The sequence below is a fragment of the Rattus norvegicus genome, chromosome 11 (assembly GCF_036323735.1).
Source record: "Rattus norvegicus strain BN/NHsdMcwi chromosome 11, GRCr8, whole genome shotgun sequence".
Classification (NCBI taxonomy): domain Eukaryota; kingdom Metazoa; phylum Chordata; class Mammalia; order Rodentia; family Muridae; genus Rattus; species Rattus norvegicus.
In genome coordinates, this window is record NC_086029.1 from 96,786,357 (window position 1) to 96,800,536 (window position 14,180).

The 14,180-nt window shown below is 44.1% G+C and overlaps 1 protein-coding gene and 1 pseudogene across 9 annotated transcripts in view; one reads left to right on the top strand and one right to left on the bottom strand.

Annotated features, from left to right (window-relative positions):
- Positions 1-6,198, bottom strand: part of Rps15-ps13 (ribosomal protein S15, pseudogene 13) — a 7,297-nt pseudogene extending 1,099 nt beyond the window's left edge.
- Med15 (mediator complex subunit 15) overlaps positions 1-14,180 on the top strand; it is a 74,662-nt gene that overhangs the window by 1,383 nt on the left and 59,099 nt on the right. The window lies entirely within an intron of this gene.

Genomic DNA, 14,180 nt, shown 5'->3' on the forward strand with positions numbered 1-14,180 from the left:
TCATTTGGTTGTAGAAGACTTAGTTAGCAGAGATCATAAAGACCAGCATTAGATGCTGGAACTTGAAAGAGGAAGACAGATTCCAGAGAAAGGGGAATGAATATGTGGACACATTGGTGACTAACTGGATGGAGGGGGTGGGGGTGGGGTGGAGCAAAGCTGTTTGGAAGGAAGCTGGGCTAAAGCAGAGAAGCCTCAGTAGGGCGGAAGGAGTGGGTATCGTGTCAGTGGTTTGGTACCACTACAGAATGGCCCTCGGACAGTTTTGCAGGCAGTTCAGCAAGCTAGTGTTTTTGTTTCTTAATTTTTTTTTTTAGGTTTATTTTATTTGTATGAGTGTTTTTGCTTGCCTATATATAAGTGCACCATGTATGTCTGGTGCTCTTAGAGGTCAGAAGAGGGTATAAGATTCCCCGGAACTGTAGCTACAGGGGGGCTATGAACTCCCTTGTGAGTGCTGGGAATGAAACCCGGGTCTTCTTCAAGAGCAGCCTGTGAGTGCTTTTAACATCTGAGCCAAGTCTCCAGCCCACAAATACAGTGTTGATATACTTGAGTTATCTCTAAGTGAAGGGCAAGGATTCTTTGGGAAAGCCCAGTGTACCGGATCTAGAAGAGCAAGTTGTCATCACAGACAGACAGAGGAGGGAGGGCTGTAGAAGTATCTGAGGTCTGGAGGAAGACTGAAGTGTACTGGATACACCATAATACAGCTGCCTCGTGCCTTGTAAGGTGCCTTGTATCTCTGTAAGATATTGCTGCTTGTTTTTGCTGTAGTAACAAATCCCATGCATCTAGCATTTTAAAACTACACAGATTTATATTTGATCATTTCTTTGTGTCAGAGGCACATGTAACATTTGATGAGTGTTAGTTCCAGGGCTGAAACCAAGATGCTAGCAATACACACTTTTCGATGGAACCTTTAGGGACAGAATCTACTTTCAATTCCATTCAAGTTGCTATTCAGATTCTACTTCTCACACTTGTCAGGCTGAGGAGTCCTCTTTCCTGGCCATTTGTCAGGGGCCAGGTTTTGTTCCTGGAGATGGACTGTATCTTGTGCTTTCTTTGTGGCCTATTTTAACATTGGCTGGTTCTTCTGACACTCTCTAAATTCAGCTAGAGACCATTTTGTGCATTTCACAGATCAGTTTGGAATAATGGAACATAATCTTTTTTTTTTTTTTAAAGATTTATTTATTTATTTATTTATTTATTTATTTATTTATTTATTATAAGTACACTGTAGCTGTCTTCAGATACACCAGAAGAGGGCATCGGATCTCTTTACAGATGGTTGTGAGCCACCATGTGGTTGCTGGGAATTGAACTCATGACCTCTGGAAGAGCAGTCGGGTGCTCTTAACTGCTGAGCCATCTCTCCAGCCCGGAACATAATCTTATTGTCTGTATCTTTAATCACATCTATAAAGTCCTTTTTTGGGATATGGTGAAAGATGGTCAGAGGTTCTAGGGACTGGGGTGTGTGTATCTTTGAGGAGGAGACAACATTTGTCTACTACATTTGGGTGAGCTCTTCAATGGTTGCTGTCTAAGAGTAAAAGTTATCTTAGTTTGCTTTCTGTTGCTGTGAAAAATACCATGACCAAAAGCAACTTGGGGAGGAAAGGGTTTATTTTATGTTACACTTTATCACCACCCCCAACCCCATCAAGAAAAGCCAAGTCAGAAACTCAAGTAAGGCCCAAGGGGCTGGAGAGATGATTCAGTCCCTGGATAAGACCACTTGTAGCTCTTACAAAGTCACCAGGGTTCAATTCCAGGCACTTGCAAGGTGACTCACAGCCATCCATGATTCCATTTCCAAGGGTTCCAAAGCCCTCATCTGACATCAGTGGGTAGCAGGCATAAACTGGTGCAGTAAACATACAGGCAAAACCTTTGTGCTTATAAAAAAGTAAATAAAAATCAGACAGCTGTGATAGTGCATGCTGTTAATCCCAGCACTTGGGAGGCAGAGACAGGCAGATCTCTGAATTTGAGGCTAGCCTGAATGGTCTACAGAGAGAGTTCCTGTACAGCCAGGACCCTGTCTCAAAACAAAACAAATTTATTTTGAGCAGACCCCAGACTGAGGACCTGAAGCAGAGGCTGTGGAGTGTGCTGCACGCTGGCTTGTTCTCCACGGCGGCTTGTTCTCCACGGCTTGCTCAGGAGTGCTTTTGGTTACAATCCAGGACCACCTACCCAGTGGTGGCACTGCCTACAGTGTGCTGGGCCTTCCATGTTGATTACTAATCAACAGAATTCAACACAGGCTTGCAGGCCATATTCTCCTTGAGGTTCCACTCTTCCCAGATGACTGTCACCTTTGTCAAGAAGACATTTTAAAACTAACCAAGCTTATTGGGTGTTTTCCCTGCTTTGGTTTGCTTGTTTTCTCTCTAGGGTTTACTTTGCTGGTGACTTGATTTCCTGTGTTGGTAGAGTTTAAGAAGATTTATACTGGGCTAATCCACACATCTTTAGATTTCACATTACTTCCTCCAGTGATGATGCTGTTGTTTAAATTTGGCCATTTTAGGAGGCACTTTAGACCATAGTGACTTGTATTAGATGAGGAATAATGAAAGTCTAGGGCTGAGGAAGTAGCTCCCATGAAAGTCCTATGTAGTCCTCATGAAACCCTGTGTTCAGTTATTGAGGAGTGGGGAGCAGACTAAAACCCTGGGAAGGTTCTGGAACATTTCAGTGGAGAGGAAGCATCTTTCATTGAGGAAAAAGCAAGTTTGACAATTCTGACTGGAGTTTAGCCTTCTTAGCCTTTCCTAGACTGCACAGATAGAGCAGTGTGCAGCCTGGTGCCTCCATCAGGCAGTCCACTGCCCTGTGGTCCAGCTTCTTGGTCTTTCCACTTTAACTTTCATCAAAGCTCTTCCTTTGTTTCTTTGGTCTTACTTGCTGGAGGTTGAGGTCTTGCCTTGCCTGTGCTCAGCATGTGCTCTGCTACTGACCTGTACCTTTAGTCCCTGTTGTCTCTTTAAAACAACTGTCAGTGAGTATTTGGGGTATTGAGAAGACTGTGACCAAAGAATCTCTCCACCGTTGTCATGGGCAGCTTTTCTTTGTTTAGGTGTCTGCTTTGTACCACTTGCTTTAGACCCTTCCCTGTCCTTCATCTACAGTGGGTCACCCCACTGTGATTCAGCCCTTTTTAGTTTCTCAGGGAACTCTAGTCCTCTGTAGTAGGAAGAATATAGGAGGCAGTACTTTCCTGGGGTCACCTGATCAACCTCTCCTATTACAGTGACCATTATGTTGTGAAACTCTGGAATCTACCCCTTCTCATTGACTTTGTGACCTTGGGCTCTGCTTGACCTTTCTAATCTGGAACTGCATCTGTGAAATGGTACTTGTCTAGTTTGTCTCACAAGGATACTGGGAGGGACACTGAAGAGACTTGTGTGCGAGTTTCGTAGGCAGAACTGGGCAGAAAACTCAGTGTTTGGTGAAGGTGGAATTCCTAAACCCAGGTAGTGGAATGCAGTGGCGTTTAAAGGAACCCAGAGGAGGAGAGTAGGTAGAAAAAGATTGATTGGTTTATACTGACTTTTAATGAAGCACCTGTACTTCTAGAGAACCACAGGAGAAACCATTCTTAGGTCCTGCTGAGCAGGGTTTTGTGGGGGCTTCGGTTTTCCTTGAAGGATTTTTGGGTTAATATTTGCATGTCTCTGGTTTTCAGGCTCTTGGAAAACAAGTATGCATCTGTTCTGACTTGTCCTAACATGGAGTGGGTCACACCAAATACATAAAGCAGGAAGCAAGTGCAAGAGCATTATCAGTCACTTCTCAGCTTTTCTGGGTGTATGTGTAAGCCAGAAGTTGATATTGTTCTCAACTTCTCTCTATCATTTTTTGAGACAAGAGTTCCACTAAATTGGTGCTCACTGATTCAGCTGGGTAGGTTGGCAGCAAGCCCCAGGGACCCTGTGTCCACCTTCCCAAGTCTGGAATTGTACACACAGCTTTGTGCCTCTCAGCACTGGATATCAAACTCAGGTCCTCATGCTTTGCAGCAAGGCCTTTACCAACTGAACCATCTCTCTAGCCCACTCCCCATTCTTTTTTTTTTTTTTTTTTTTTTCGGAGCTGGGGACCGAACCCAGGGCCTTGCCCTTGCTAGGCAAGTGCTCTACCACTGAGCTAAATCCCCAACCCCCACTCCCCGTTCTTAATTCTCCTGTTATGCTGTTCTTTTTCCTCCCTCTAGCAAGGACTTTAATAAACTGAATATTGTTATTGAGAACATAAAAACAGATAGAATATATGCGAAATAATCATAAACTTTATGTCAAGGGGAAATGTCCCCTCCTGATGAATTCTAGGTCATCTTACTCTTGGGACTTTTTATCTCTGGTGCTCTTTAATGCAGTGTGTTTCTAAACAGATACAGAAAGGAGTAGCTGCAGCTGGGGAAAGGCAGTCTGTATTTGTGTCCTGGTAAAGTGTCAGAGGGCCAAGCACAGCATGCTATGGGGCCAGGGCAGACAGGCACTTGTGGTAAATTTTGTCTGTCTGTCTGTCCCCCCCCCCCAAAAAAAAAAACATAAAAGTCTCACTATTCATGGTAGCTCATGTCTTTAATTCTAGCACTAGGGAGGCAGACCCAGGTGGATCTCTGTGAGTCTGAGGCCTGCCAGGTCTACCCAGTGAGCTTCAGGACAGCCAGAGATACATAGAGATACATGGTATTAGAGGTTGGCCATGAACTCATGATCCTCCTGTCTTATCTCCCAAGTACATGCACCATACTAGCTGTGTTGAGTTTATACATGTTGTCTGCATGCACCTCTTTTTTCCTTTATTTTATTTGTTTATTTGTTTGTTTATTTATTTGGTCTTGAGACAGGATAGCACTGAGTAGAAAGGATTATTTGAACTGGTCTTGTGATGCTAAGGCTGTAGGCATGGGCAGCTAGCATGCTCAGGTGGGTGCACGTATTCCAGTTGTTAGATGAGGGGCAGGCCTAGGAGGAGGTCATAGCTGTTTGTAGTTAGTTCTCTCTATGGTACAAATGGATGCTTATTGGACCATACTATACTGAGGCAAATTACCTTTTAATATTTGGGAGAGTAAGCATGTGTTTGTTTTCATAGAACTGGGTAAAGGGAAGCTCAAAATTAATCCCAGCCAAGTGTAGAAGTTAGAGCTGGTCCTACATCCCAGCCCCAAAGTAAGACTCAGACTCAAATTATATTTACAGATAACCTTGGCCATAGAGCTAGGCTCTTCTCTGACTAGAGCATAACTTGAAATAACCCATTTTAATCTACATTCTGCCAGGTGGCTGGTTACCTGTACTGAGGTACTATGAGCCTGTCTTGTCATATCTTCCTGGCAAACCTCCTGTGCCTGCCACTATCTCAGAATCTTTTCTGCTTGGCATATGTTCCATCTCCTATTTCTAGCCTAAGCTATAGGTCAGATTTATTGTTGACAGGTGCCACATCCATACAGACAGAAGATATTCTCTCCACAGCCAAGCAAAGTGGAAGCCTTAGAAAAGAGCCTGCTGCTACTAAGCTTCCAATTTATAACTTTAGAAAGTCTCCATAGGCCTTAGAGACTGGAGAGTGGACCTTTTATGGATTGTGGGTAGGGAAGAGGGGGGCAGGGGGAGGTTGAGAGTCTCATGCAGCCCAGGCTGGTCTTGAATTCCAGATCCTGCCTTCTTTGCCTTGCAAATATTGGTATTACAGCCACCACTCCTTCTTTCCTGATGATCTTTGACCTCTTATCATAGGCTGAGCCCTACATGACCTTTTTGCAAGTGACCCACCCACCTAGTAGAGCTGACATTCTTTATTAAGTATTGCTACTTGAGGGGAATGAAGGCCGCACATGCTCCACAGTCTGGTAGATGATAGAAAACTTGCTCAGGTCATCTCTCTCTGGTTTGATTTTCTCCTGGTTGAAGGTCTTGCCATTGTACATGTCCACCAGGCTGCTGACCATCTTGGGCAGGATGAGCATGTCCCTCAGAAGGGCCTTCACCACCTCTGGCTTCCCCATGGGTAGTGCCTCCTTTTTGGCCTTTTTCAAGTGCTTAAGTAGTGAGTGCTGATTCTGCTGAAGCCACAGGTGTTGCATATGTTGTACAGTTGGTCTGGGTCCAGTCGATGGTAGGTGGACTTGAGGAAGGTCCACTTTTTCTGTTCCATTTTAGCCATCTTGGCAACTGCTGGGGAGTGGGGGTCAGGGGAAGGAAAGCTGAGAATCTTATATTCATTTTCTGACCAGATATCTTTCTGCTGTTGCCTGATGGTGACAGAGGCTGTGGCTAGATGAAGATGGGTGTTAGCCATTCTGAGGTTGGGGACTGTGGGTACATTATCTACCTGCTACAATCACTGGCTGGGAAGATACACAAGGGGACATTTTTAAGGAATTCTAGTGAACTTTCCAAACTTCAAGAGGCAACTAAAAATCACTGAGCCACGCAGTACAGTTCAAAGGCCCCCATGTCCTATTTTTTTTGTACTCTACCTTTTCCCCTCAGCTGTCTTGATGTCCAGAATGTGTTTAGTGGCTGTCCATTGCCTGTAGACTCAACTCTTAAGGGTTCATCCTGCTTCCAGCGCCTACACTTGCCTGCCCTACTTTTTCCTTGACTGCTATGCACCTAGTTTGTTCTGCCTAAAAGACCCATCCTTCCTGTGGCTGAGCTGGCCAGCTCTTCTTCCAGGAGAGCTTTGCTGTCCCTGAAAGTTAGTGAAGAGAAGGCATTTCATACGAGATTGCTTGAAGGCTTGTCTCCCTAGTCTCAACTTTGTAGGGTAGGAACATCATGACCGCTTATGGGATAAGCATCCATTCTCATCTAGCGTGAGTGTTAATGGTGCACAGGATTCTTGAGCGCTGCTTCGGGCCTGTTGAGGTGTTGTGGTTCTGGGGCTTACTGTTGGGTAGCTAGCTTGGGTAAAGATAGAAGTAACACATGAAAATATTGGCCAACCAACTAAATCAGCTTGGGCCACATAAAATGAAAACAGACCATGTTTCTAGAAGACCCTCTGGCAACACTCTATTCTACTAATCTTAAATTGTTCATTCCTCATTCATTTCTTCCAAAGAAATAATCCAAGAGTGTTCATACCCTAGTGAAATGAGGATGCTCACTACTACATCATGGGATGGAGCTTTTTAATTTTTTTATGATTTTTATTTTTTTATTTTATTTATTTATTTATTTATTTATTTATTTATTTATTTATTTATTTATTTATTTTTGGTTCTTTTTTTCAGAGCTGGGGACCGAACCCAGGGCCTTGCGCTTCCTAGGCAAGCGCTCTACCACTGAGCTAAATCCCCAACCCCATGATTTTTATTTTTAATTTTGTGTGTGTGTGTGTGTGTGTGTGTGTGTGTGTGTGTGTGTGTGTGTGTGTGTGTAGGAATGCACATAAGTACAGGTGCCCTTGGTGGCCAGAATCTCCTGGAGCTGGAGTTCCAGGTGGTTGTGAGCTGCCTGACGTAGGCTCTGGGAATCAAATTTAAATCCTTTATAAGAGCAATGTTCTCTTTTTTTTTTTTTTTTTTTTCTTTTCTTTTTTTCCAGAGCTGGGGACCGAGCCCAGGGCCTTGCCAGGGCCTTGCTCTTGCTAGGCAAGCGCTCTACCACTGAGCTAAATCCCCAACCCCAAGAGCAATGTTCTCTTAACCTGTGAGCTGTCTCCAACTTCTAGAGTGAAACCCCCACAGCCCCTGCCCCCACAGGGTTCTTTGTGTAGATCTGTGAATCAGGCTGCCAGTTTATCAGGATGTAGTTTAAAATTAAAAAGAAAGAGCTCAGTGGTGGTGGCCCAGACCTTTAATCCCAGCACTAGGGAGGTAGAGGCAGGCAGATCTCTTGAGTTCAAACCCAGCCTGGGTTGGGGATTTAGCTCAGTGGTAGAGCGCTTGCCTAGGAAGCGCAAGGCCCTGGGTTCGGTCCCCAGCTCCGGGAAAAAAAAAAAAAAAAAAAAAAAAAAAAAGAACCAAACCCAGACTGGTCTACAGAGTGAGTTCCAGGACAGCAAAACCTACCTGGAAAAATCTTGTCTTAAAAAAAAAAAAAATCCTTCCATTTTGAGTGTGTTCCGTTATTCGTATCGAGAATGTGTGTCAATAATTCCAGTACTTGCTGCAATTCCAGGACTTCAAGGTAGCTTGGGCTACACAGCTACTAGGTCCTGTCTTTAATAATCTAGGAGAGTATAAACTCTTATAATGTATTCTATAGATAAGCAAAGAGACTCCTAATCCTAGAGAGCCAAAGGGATTTAAAGGGCTTGCTTCAACTATCAATTAGTTTCTCTTTTTTCTTTACATTATTTTACTTTTAAAGATACCTCCCATGATGAATATCTCTCTTCTTTAAAACTTATTTATTTATTTACAAAATACCCACCTTAGTAGAATGGCCAAGAACCTCTGTACCTCTGGACTCCACCACCTGAGTTTAAGAATGTCGTGGTAGAAATGGCTCCCAGACTATGCAAGTGCTACCAACAAAGCTGCACCCCCCTTCCCCAGTCTTTTTGTTTCTTTTCCTGAGACCGGGTCTTGCTATGTAGCCCAGGCTACACTTGAACTTAAATACTCCAGTCTTTTGAGTGCTGGGATTAAAGGAGTGCACTACCACTGCTCAGCTTTATTTTTATGTTCTGTGTATGATTGTTTTGTCTGTGTGTATGTATGTGTACCATGTGCATGCAATGCCCAGAGAAGCCCAGAGAGGGTACCAAGTTCCCCAGAACTGGAGTACTGTGGTTGTAAGCTGCTGTGTGGGTACTGGGAGCCTATTCCAAGGTGGATGTAGTCACTACTTTCTGGGCTTCTCATGTAGAAAGAGTCAGGGTTGGATTAGGATGTGGTCTGTAACACATTCTCTTGAGCAGTTTCGTGAGTGGTAGCAGTTTACATCCTCACGGCAGTGTCAGGAAATTGTACTTGTTTGACATTTGCACCTGGCATTTTCAAAGCCTCTACCTTTATAGCAAGTGGTCTTTTTAAATCTGAGATCCTCTCTGGGACAGTGACAGTAGGACTATTCACGGTGGTTTCAGGAGAAATCTATGAAGAACAGAGGGGTTGGATTTGGTGGCCATGTAGACGTGTGCATGTGTGAGTGTGGTTTCATACATGAGCATGCAGAGGGAAGAAGGGAGGCACAGTGCTATGGTAAATATTATTTGGGGGTTTCTATCCCACCTTTGATTATTTAGTTCCTAAATAAAAGACACTAAACGTTTATATTTACAATAAGTCTTTAAGCACTGGAGTTGGGCCAATATCACCCCTCTGTGCTATTCCGTCTCCCTTCCTGTCAATGACCCTGAGACATCACTTGCCATGTTCCACCTGGGCTGTTCCTACTCCCAACAGGCTGGCCCTCGTGACCACGTGCTCACAATCCACTTCCTGAATGGTGGAAGGAAGCTTCTCCCCCTGTGTCCTCTCTCTTTCTCCTTGTTCCTGCCTGAGACCTCAAGCCTGGGAACTTTGCTCTGCCCCCTCTCTTCTGCTCAGCCCAGGCTGTAAGCATCTTTATTAAGCAATCAGAGATAACTTGGTGGACAAACTGTTAAAACTGATCTCCTTGTCTTGGAGCACCAGATCTTGGGGTACAGAATTTGAACACATAGCCACACCAAACCAACCCCTACAGCAGAAGTCAGATATCCACGCCTGTAGAGAAAATTTATGCTGTACTGATTCTGAGAGATGGGTGCAAGATGATCTGGGTTGTGAGTGTCTGTCAGTTCCAGTACTTTTGAGGAGAAATGTCCCAACAGAAGCCTGGAAAAGCACTCTTCTGAAAGGGGCATAGGATGGGCCTGCTGAAAAAGTAGACCTTGTGGTTTTTAAAAAGCAGGGTGAAAGGTTCAGGCACTGACCTGAGTTGATCCTTGGAACACAAATAAAGGAGAAAGGAAGAATCATATCTACAAAGTTACCTGTTAACCTCCATACTTTCCACATTTTTCTTTGTCTGTCTATCTGTCTCTGTCAGTGTCTGTCTCTCTCTCCCTATCTCCCCTCCTCCTCTCTCCACATCTACACATACACAGTAAGATTTTGTTTTTCATTAAAAAAAAAAAACAAAACAGACTATTATAACCAAAGAGGGATCACTTAAGATGGTTCTGTTTGGTAAGCAAAACAAATACCTAATTTAGAGACCAGAATGTAAGGAGGGGCCAAGGCTTATTCACCTCTCAGGTACCTACTACATATAGTACCTCAGAGACTCATCTCTGTCCTTAATGAACTTCCTCTGTTCATTTTCCCAGAAAAGGACTGTGGAACGGGGGTTACAGACATTGAGTCCTTGGCCTCAAAGAAGGAACTCTGTGGCAGCAGCCTCAGCCCTGCCTTTCTCTTGTTTTGGTCACTATAGCCAGAACTCAGGGTGTAGCACTTCATTCCCTACCAGATAACATTATAGGGGATTGAAAACAGGAAAGTGTTTCTGTAATCTCTTTGCCCAGTCGTGTCATTATTGACATAAGAGAACATTTCCCCTAGACCCGTATGCTTGTAATATGACCGAATGTCTGTTTTGTTGGGAGATATGTGCATACATACTTTTCAGAGTCTAGTTCTGAGCTGTAGTTTTTTTCTTCCTGCCTGAAGCTGTTTCCTCTGCCTCAGTTGGTTCTGGCTGGACCCTGTGTACCCACAACTTCCATTCACCAGGGGCACAGACCATGCACAGTCATCCCTTCTGCTTGAGGAAAACATCACTTACTGCTCATTTGGGGAAGAGTTCTTCCATGGATTGTTGAACATTTCTAGAAGTAGAGATAATAGGAAAAAATTTCCTATTTCCTTTGAGAGGTAACAATGTACGGCCAGTTTTCTTTCACATGCATTTTCTATTCTCTTTTGGACTATTGTAACTTACACCTAGGATGCCATGTGTTTTAGCTGTGACTGCTGATCTCTAAAGATAGGCTCCCTGCCCCAGTACCACAAAACCATGTAGGCAGAGTGTTGTGTGATTTTGCTTGGTGACAGTTGAGATGTGCAGGAGCCCCAGGCTGACATCAGATCAGGGATTAAAAGGTCTTTCCAGCTCTTGGTTCTTGTTGTTTGAGGCCGTGCCTGACTACATTATCTCTGGCTGTCCTGGAATTCACTGTGTAGACCATGAACTTGCAGAGGTATGACTGCTTTTGAGTGTTGAGACTGAAGGCCTAGACCACCGCTCCTGTTTTCTTAGGTTTTTTTTTTTAATATATATATTTTTAAAGATTTATTTATTTTATGTGTTTGAGTACACTGTTGCTGTCTTCAGACACACCAGAAGAGGGCATTGGATCACTTACAGATGGTTGCAAGCCACCGTGTGGTTGCTGGGATTTGAACACAGGACCTATGGAAGAGCAGTCAGTGCTCTTAACCACTGAGCCATCTCACAGCCCAGTTCTCTTGAGGTTAAACCAACAGGTTGAAAATAGCAGAGGCTCCTGTAATTTGAGGCAGCTCAGAGTTTGAAGACAGACAGACAGACAAACAGACAGGCTCTTCTTCAGATTAACCCTCATTGATTTCAGTCACTGGTATTCCTGGGAGCAGAAGGAGAGTTCAGTTGAGCAGCTGAGAGAAGTGTGAAGAGAAAATGTGCAAGTCTCTGCTCTCTTCAAGTCCAAAATGTCCATTCCTGTGTGTAGACAAATAGTTAAATTCTGAAATACATTATTTTTGTAAGCCTGGGGTTGGAGAGACACCTCAGTTGTTGGGCGTGCTTACTGAAGTTTCAATCCCAGCACCCATGCAGCAAGCTGGGATCTTACAGACACACGTGTAACTCCAACTCTGAAGAGTTGAGTGCTCTTTCTGACGTCCGTGTGTGTACAGATTTACATCTACACACAATGTGCTCATACACACATGGGTGAATGACTCTAAAGTCAGGGAACCCGCTAATGTCTGAAAACTGCATGTTCGCTGATAAAAAGAAGAAACTGTAGTATAGTTTGGCTGATGTGTCTTGGCTACCTGTAAAGTCCAGAGCCCAGGTATTTGCTTTGGTGGCCAAATAATTGATGCCTCACCATTCCCTCCTTCTAAGGTGAAACCACCTAGATACTGAGACAGAGAACTGGCTGCTGTGCCATCAGAAGGTGGACAGGGATGTGGGATGCTGCTGCTCAGAAGACTACATGTGAGCCAGGCCTGTGGGAAGGACAGACAAACCTTTGAATGTGGGATGAGGTGACACGTTGGAGCTGCAGCTAGAAGGAACCTTTCAGCTCTATTGGCTTTGCCTACCTTCAAGTCCCTACCAACTTCAGCTTTGTGACCGGAAGAATGCTTGGTGTGTTGATAGAAGAGAAGCTTTGTGTCTTTTAGCTGACGTAGGAAGGGTTAGAAATGTGACTTAGCAGGGAACAGAGTCCAGAGATAGAATACTTGCCTAGCATGCACAACCCTGGATTCCATCTTGAGTACCACAAAGAAAAATGAATCAGGTTTTCCTCACCATGGCTGATGTTCATTGAGTGACTCATATCATCTTAGAACAGAAAGACATTTTAGCTCATACTCACAATGGGCAAGCAAATTTCCAAGTTTTTGAACTAGCTTTAAACTTTTAAGAAGTTTTTTATTTTAAGACTTATTTTAAATTGTGTTTCAGGGTATTGTATGTGCAGGTGCCTGAGGAAGCCAGAAGAGGGAGTCAGATCTGGAGCTGTAGTTGCAGGTGGTAGTGAGCCACCAGACAAAGGTGCTGGGAACTGAACTCTTCTGGAAGAGCAGTACAAAGTCTTAACCTCTGTGCCACCTCTCCATCCCCAGAAGTTTTCTGTTTTTGTGCTACATTATGTGCATTTTCTCTCTTTAAAAATAATTATGTATGTGAGTGCTTTGGCTATGTCTGTGTACATACACTACATGGCACTTCTGGCACTTACGGTAGTCAGAAGAGGGCATTAGATCCCTGGAACTGGAGTGACTTAGAGTAACTCGTCTTAGTCCTTCCATTGCTGTGAAGAGACGCCATGACCAAGACAACTCTTATTAGGACATTTCATTGGAGCTGTCTTACAGGTTCAGAGGTTTAGTTCATTATCATCATGGTGGGAAGGATGGCAGTGTGCAGGCAGGCATGGTGCAGGAGGAGCTGAGAGTTCTACATCTTCATCTGAAGGCTGCTAGCAGAAGACTGTCTTCCAGGCAGTTAGGATGAGAGTTAAAGCCCACACCCACAGTGACATACCTATTCCAACAAGGCCACACCTAATAGTGCCACTCCCTGGACTGAGCACATACAAGCCATAGTATTCCACCCTCTGGCCTCCATAGGCTTGTTCAAACATGAGTCTGTGGGAGCCATACACAAACACAGCATAATGCAAAATACATTTAGTCCAGCTTCAAAAGTCTCCATAGTCTATGGTACTCTAAACAATGTTAAAAGTTCAAAGGCTTTTCTGAGATCCCTAATTCAAGATAGGAAACCAGCTGGACAAATTCCAATTTCTGCATCTTCATGTCTGATGTCAAAGCAGTTTTCAGATCTCCAACTCCCTTTTCATTTTTGTTGATGACTACAACAAACTTCTTCCTGGGATGGCTCCACTCCCTGTTAGCAGCTTTCCTCAGCAGATAGCCCACAGTTCTGGTGTCTCTGAGACAGCTTCAATGTTACAGTGTTCCAGTGTCTGGGACCCATGATCTTCTGGGCTCCTCCAAAGGGCTAGTGTCACTTCTCCAGCTCTGCCTTCTGTAGCACTCTAAACTGATCCACTCCACTGCCACTCTGTTCTTGGTCATCATCCCATGGTACTGGCATCCCTACAATACGCTGGGGTCTTCCATTGCAACTAGGCTTCATCAATAGTCTCTCACAGGCTCTCTTCATGGAACCAAGCCTTAACTCCTTTGCATGACCCCTTCAGTCCTGGGCCATCAACTGCACCATGGCCCCTCTGTTCTATTACATTATCACCATCTCCTTCACTGGAACTTGCTCCTTAGGCTGACTTTGAACTCAGAGCTACATATCTGTTTCCTAAACACTGGGATTAAAGGTATGGTCCACCAAGTCTGGATTTAAGTTTTTCTTCACCTAGAACTTGGCTCTGTTCTAGGCTGGCCTTGAACTCAGAGATCTGCTTATCTTTGCCTCCTGGGATTAAAGGTCTGTACTACTGTGCCCGTA